This window comes from Delphinus delphis, chromosome 1 (assembly GCF_949987515.2).
Source record: "Delphinus delphis chromosome 1, mDelDel1.2, whole genome shotgun sequence".
Lineage (NCBI taxonomy): Eukaryota > Metazoa > Chordata > Mammalia > Artiodactyla > Delphinidae > Delphinus > Delphinus delphis.
This window is the reverse complement of record NC_082683.1, coordinates 140021323-140028913: the sequence shown is the minus strand read 5'-3', so window position 1 is coordinate 140028913 and position 7591 is coordinate 140021323.

Below are 7591 nucleotides of genomic sequence, written 5' to 3'. Positions count from 1 at the left end.
ATACAATGGGGGCTTCCCTGGTGGCACAGTGGTTGAGAAACCGCCTGCCGATGCAGGGGACACGGGTTCGTGCCCCGGTCCGGGAAGATCCCACGTGCCGTGGAGCGGCTGGGCCTGTGAACCATGGTCGCTGAGCCTGTGCGTCCGGAGCCTGTGCTCCGCAATGGGAGAGGCCACAACAGTGAGAGACCCGCATACCGCAAAACAACAACAACAACAACAACAAGAATACACAATGGAGAAAAGACAGCCTCTTCAATAAGTGGAGATAGGAAAACTGGACAGCTACATGTAAAAGAATGATATTAGAACATTCCCTAACACCATACGCAAAAATAAACCCCAAATGGATTAAAGACCTAAATGTAAGACCAGACACTATAAAACTCTCAGAGGAAAACATAGGCCAATCACTCTTTGACATAAATCTCAGAAATATCTTTTTTGATTGACCTCCTAGAGTAATGAAAATAAAAAAAAAAATAAACAAATGGGACCTAATTATACTTAAAAGCTTTTGCACAACGACGGAAACCATAAGCAAGACGAAAAGACAACCCTCAGAATGGTTGAAAATATTTGCAAACAAAGCAACTGACAAAGGACTAATCTCCAAAATATACAAGCAGCTCATACAGGTCAATATCTAAAAAACAAACAACCCAATCAAAAAATGGGCAGAAGACCTAAATAGACATTTCTCCAAAGAAGACATACTGATGGCCAACGAACACATGAAAAGATGCTCAACATCCCTAATTATTAGAGAAATGCAAATCAAAACTACAATGAGGTATCACCTCACCCAGTCCAAATGGCCATCATCAAAAAAATCTACAAACAATAAATGCTGGAGAGGGTGTGAAGAAAAGGGAACACTCATACACTGTTGGTGGGAATGTAAATTGATACAGCCACTATGGAGAACAATATGGAGGTTCCTTAAAAATCTAAAAATAGAACTACTGTATGACCCAACCATCCCACTACTGGGCATATACTCAGAGAATACCATAATTCAAAAAGAAACATGCACCCCCATGTTCACAGCAGCACTATTTACAATAGCCAGGACAGGGAAGCAACCTTAAGGTCCATCAACAGAGTAATAGATAAAGAAGATGTGGTACATATATACAATGGAATATTACTCAGCCATAAAAAGGAACAAAATTAGGCCATTTGTAGAAATGTGTATGGACCTAGAGACTGTCAAACAGAGTGAAGTAAGTCAGAAAGAGAAAAGCAAATATCGTATAATAACGCATATATGTGGAATCTAGAAAAATGGTATAGATTATCTTATTTGCAAAGGAGAAAGAGAGACATAGAATATACCAAGGGATACAAAGGGGGAAAGGGGTAGGGAGGGAGGAATTGGGAGACTGGGATTGACACATATACATTATTGATACTATGTATAATATAGACAACAGATGGGAACATACTTTATAGCACAGGGAACTCTACCTAATGCACTGTGGTAACCTAAATGGGAGGGAAGTCCAAAAGGGAGGGGATATCTGTATGTGTATGGCTGATTCATTTTGTTGTGCAGTGGAGGCTAACACAACGTTGTAAAGCAACCATACTACAATAAACATTAATTAAAAAATAAATAAAATTTCTTTTAACTCCCCCCCCGAAAAAAGAAAGTCAATCCAAGAAATATGGGATCATTAACTAATAATTACAAAGTAAATGAGTGTGAAAGGATGTTTTATATTATTTTTCCTTCAGCAGCCCTCACTTTGGTATTATTATGGGTCTTTTACAAACAGAATTTTCTTGAACTTCTTACTTTATTGTTGAAATAGTGTTTAATGCACACATAACCCATAGGCTTAAAATCAGGGAATCACTGTCATTATATATTCATTGTGTTATAGCTAAAATGCATTTTCAAAATACTTCTCCCTATTGCATATCATAAAGGATTGACTTTTTTATCCTTCTGTACACAAGAATAGCTACTGATTATTTCTTTGTTCAAGCAAGCATTTGGAGAGAAAAGCCTCAAAAACCAATAGGTGGAAACATACCACCAGCACTTTTTTAAAAAAGTGACTGAAACATATACACCTCCCTCTTTTGAACAGACAGAATTCCTATTGCTAGCACAGTGAATTCATATTTAATGTTTCACAATTATCCTGTAAAGCAAATACTCTCTCTAGGACTGCCTTAAAATCTATTCAGATATCAATAAACCCCTAAGTTAAGAAGAATTTACTGCGAGATGAATACCCTCCTATTTTGGTAATTGTTTAGGAAAGTTCACTGCTTAGTGGAAGGAATCACAAAAGAATGGGGCTAAGTTTCTCAGGGACTAAGACAGGAAAGGTCAAACATTAGAGGACGTGAAGGCTCTGAGGCTCATCATCTTTCCCCAGTAGAGCCATTTGCATTTGGGCCTCAGATGCTACCAGGTAGAGTTAGGTGCAGTCTCTCCTCCCACTTAATCCATTTTGCTCTAAATTACTGAGAGATGAGAAGTCTCATGGGAGTAAAAAGCCTAGGACCCATATTCACTCCGTTGAAAGTCACAGGGCTTACCCCCAGGGATGTTAGGACATCAGTGTGAAGACAGAAAAACAGACCTCCCAAGTGGAAATTCACCATGGTGGTTGAGGGTTTCCTAGTCCTTGGGCATAGTGGCATGGACACAGTATGCATCAGCTACCAGAACTTGTCAAAAGTTGTCCTCTATATCTTATATAGAGGAGAAAAGTGTCTCTGTATAAACTGAAAGAGCTGTTGTATTAAAGTGCTCATTTGGGGCCCCAATACCCTTGTTTGGGGATTCTTCTGACTGGGCCTAATATTGAAGGGGAATATGACCTTTTTCTCACCATGGACACATTAGGGTCAGAGGGAACCATGGAAGCAAATGAGGTTTCACGACCTGCAGGTGTGTCAGTTCACTAAGAAACATTCACTAACTTCCTTTCCCAACCCCAGCGGCAAGGTGGTGGCAAAGAAGCATTAAAAGCATTAATTCCTGGCTGCGCTGTGCATCAAAGGGAACCTTACAAGTACTTAGAGCAGGTAATCTTCAAAAAAGATGAAACACGCCTGCAAATAAGAAGGATTGGAGCCATGGTAATCTGTATAATAAACAGCAGCTAAGTATTATTGATCCCTTTTCATAAAGCAAGCATTGTGCTCCACACGCATCATTTAATCCTCAGACCAAGCCTATGAAGTAGGTACATAATTACCTCCATCCAACAGCTGAGAAAAATTAGGCTGACCCCCAAGATCACACAGCTGGCAACAATCAGATTGCAGAACCCATGCTTTCAATTTGTGCTGTCCACTACAGTAACCACTAGTCACGTGCGACCACTTAAATCTTAATAAAATTAAACGAAGTTAAAATTTTATTTTCCCAGTTGCACTAGCTACAGTTCAAGTGTTCATCAGTCACACATGGTTAGTGACTACCGTATCAGGCAGTGCCAGTTGTATAGAACATACCCATCACTGCAGAAACATCTATTTGACAGTGCTGTTTTAACGATTACACAAGTCTCAGGAAGGTTAAAGAAACAAAGTAACTGTGCGCGCACACACACACACACACACACACTCACACACTCCCCCCGCCCCACACACACACACACACTTTCCCCTCATGGCTCTCTAGTGGTTTTGGTGAGATGAGCATCATCACAGCCAGGGATGACAAGAGAGAAACAGAACAGAACAAGAGTCAACAGTATCACCATTGGGGATCATGGAGGAACTTGGAATGGTGGGAAATCACATAAGGCATTGAAAAGACTTCTGTGCGGATAACTCAAGAAATATGTAAGACCAAGCCTCCTACTTACTTTCACATGTTAAAGGAGGAGCCCTCCGGCTTCCCTGGTGGCGCAGTGGTTGAGAGTCCGCCTGCCGATGCAGGCGACACGGGTTTGTGCCCCGGTCCGGGAAGATCCCAAATGCCGCGGAGCGGCTGGGCCCGTGAGCCATGGCCGCTGAGCCTGCGCGTCCGGAGCCTGTGCTCCGCAGCGGGAGGGGCCACAACAGTGAGAGGCCCACGTACAGCAAAAAAAAAAAAAAAAAAAAGGAGGAGGAGCCCTCTGTTGAAGAGAGGCACAGACATCCATGTTACAAATATAAATGTGACCCATTTTGCTCACAAACTGGGAAGGCTGGTATTCCGTCAGTTATACAAGTAGCATAGACATCGCGTATTTGACCAGCAAAGTTCAAGAAGAGTCAGTGTTTCTAAAATTTTCTGAACGGTTCCAAAACTTCTCTTAGAATAATGATTGTGATAAGAAATCATAGTTAATGTAAGACGTGGAATTTTTAAAGCATTTTTTTTCTTGGTTGTGAAAAGAAATATATCAGAGCGTTACAAATAAAATTCTAATACGCTTGCTCAGCATGGTTTCTCTCAATAGTAGGAGTGCCATATTCTGTTGCTGAACTGATGTTTCTTTAGAATTAATATTTATACCAAAAGACGATTATACAATACAGACCTAGTTTAAAAATCTATCACAGGTTTCAATAAGTGAAATTTTAATGCTGTTTATATTTTAGGGATAAAATTTACTAGCTAGCTAGAGTTCTGGATCACAAACCCAAGTAGTTATGATTTCAGATAACATTATGAAACAGTCTCTAATTTGTATTTAAGAAAACAGCAAAATCCTTTTTGTTAAGTAGAATTTCACTTCTCGTCTCTCCCAGTAATTTTTATCATAAATTAATTTGACAGCAAACAGTATTCTTGTGTCACTAGAAAAGATAATTTTACTTTTTAAATCAACAAATTTGATCCTACCACTATCCCTCCCCAAATCATAAGATATGAACCTGGTAAATTCACACTGCATAAAAGGCTACATGGTGAAACATCTCCCTGAGTTGGCTGTCTAGCTGCCCTCTTCCCCAAAGCTAATCACTTTTTGCAGTTTCTGATATATCGTTCCCAAGATATTTTATGTAGACACAGGCATAGGTGTGTACGTCACTTTTAAAAACACAAATGGAAACATCACAGTAACAACTCTTTCAGGCAAAAATCATTAATGGCTGCGCAAATTAGTAGACAAAAAGTATGATAAATAACAGGATATTCACACAGTCTCAAATTAACTCCCCATAAGATACTTATTAATAAAAGAGGAAAATATAATAATTTGACCATGGAGAACTCTGGAAGACACCACCTTAACCAAGTGATCAAGTTGACATCTCCAGCAATGAGAGGTGTCTCCAGATATGAACAGTGACGTACACAACACCACTTCTACAATATTCTGGCCAAAAAAAAATTATAACCTGAGTCAAATCACAAGAAAACATTAGAAAGACCCATCTGAGGAACACTCTACAAAATATGTGATGAATGCTCTTCAAAAGGATCAAGGTCATGAAAGGCAAAGACTGATGAACTGGGGATGCTGCCCCAGATCAAAGTACCCTAAAGGACAGTAGTGGAAGAAATGAAAAAAATTGCAAAAAGTCTGCAGATTCGTTAATAGAATTGCATCAATGATCATTTCCTAGTTTTGATCATTGTACCACAGTCATGTAAGGTGTTAACTTTGGGGTAAACTAGGTGAAGGATTAAAAAGGAATTCTCATGCCATTTTTGCAACTGTTTGTAAATATAAAATTATTTCAAAATGAAAAGTAAATTTTTAATTAAAAACACAAATAGCAGTGTTCTGTATAGACTTTTCTCTTTCATTTCTCACTTAAAATTATGTCTTGAGGATTACACCACCTATATGTATAATATATATATACATATATATACACAGATACATATATACATATATATAGCTACTGCATTTTTAATGGAATGTTCCATTTTATAGATTCATATTATATTAGCCAGTTCCTTATTAATGAGCACTTGGGCAATTTCCTAGCATTTGCAGGAAATAAACATCCTTTATAAAGGACGTAAAACATCCTTTTACGTAAAACTTTCTGTACACATAATAAAGCCACTCTAAATGTACAGTAAATCTGTGGCCCCCTTCCTGTAAGACAGAATTGGTGTTGGGGTGCTCATGCAGGGTAACAGATGTGGCCACGTCATCTATCAAATCCAGATTTGAGAAAAATCAAGTGTTACTTGCTGATACTATACATTCTCAATGTTGCTGTTAAAATGAACTGAGTTTTAATATTGTCTCCTATAGTGAACACATCTCTTTGACTTCTCCTTCTCTTGTAAATTCTTTAATTTGGGAGTACAGAAAAGCCAAATTATCACAAATTTTACCAATTAAGACATTTTAAACAAAACAAGATGAAATCATATCCTAAACTGGAAATTCAAATGAACCTATCTTCTCTAGGAATTAAGACCCTAACCAAATCATTGGTATTCAGATTAGCTGTTCCAAAGATCTGTATCCTAAAGCATGTCTAAGAGTTTAAGATAAGCTGGATAATTAAAGGATCTAAGTACACTCTAAATGTTGTAATAAAATGCTAAAACGCATTGATCTGCAAAAAAAGATTGTACGATAATCAGAAAACTCTGAATGTCATAGAATAACCTTGCTTACTTTACATTTGCCACTTTAACTTACTTTAGCAACTGGACAAGCAGGCCATTCTAATCCGAAATCCATTCTAATGAAAGAGGAGAGTTGTCTTTTTACTTTTTAACTTTTTATTCTCATAATTCGTTTCTCTTAAAGTCTTCTGTATTTTTTTTAATGTGGTTTTTCTCATCTGTCAAAGGAGGTGGTTGAACTAAATATTTTTAAGACCTCTTCTAGCTCTAAATTCTGCTGTATGATAATCCAAGTGGGATCGTAATGTACACTGATACGTGCAAATCCTCAGGGAAAGAGGCTTAAGCAGAGTTGAGAAAAGGAGGGTGAGGAGAGGACTGGACCAGTTGCTACAAATTATATCATATTCCCAAGACTCCCTAGACCTCATGCCTGGAACCTGATTTAGGTCTCAGAGATGGCTGTCCCAGCCTTTCTGGAAAGTGGGGAGTGGAAAGAGGGGCTGGGGGGACCATTTTCCAAGGTGGAGTGAGTTGAAGTGCCTGAGCTGTATCTGGGATACTGATTTGTGGTCATTATTGAATGAGACTGAACGATTTAAGATTAAAAAGCTGCATCATGTCATTGTTAAGCATACAGCTCTGCCCTTAACTAGCTCTGACCTTGGATAAGTCACTTAAATGCTTTGAACCTCAGTTTTCTCATCTACTTCCTTTATAGGTTATTGTGGTAAGTGACATAAAATAGTATAAAGCCCACTTTTACATTATCATTGTTGTTGTTATTGTTATTACCATTGGGTCACTGGCCTAAAAACTGATTCAAGGCATTTAATACAGAGAATTGTAATACTAAGTAAGCCATTAAGCTAAAAGAGCTGTAATAATTGATGAACAATAGAAGCCTTTCCATCAGCATAAGTAACACAGCCAGGAATCAGTAGCAACAATAAGAAAAGAAAGAGACGGATGGCCTTTTCCAGGTATTGATTTGAAGGCCAAACATCATTATTCTCATAATTCTTTCTCTTTTAAAGTCTTCTACATGTTCTTATCATTAAAACAGTGTCTATAGAGCATTATGTTGGCTATTTC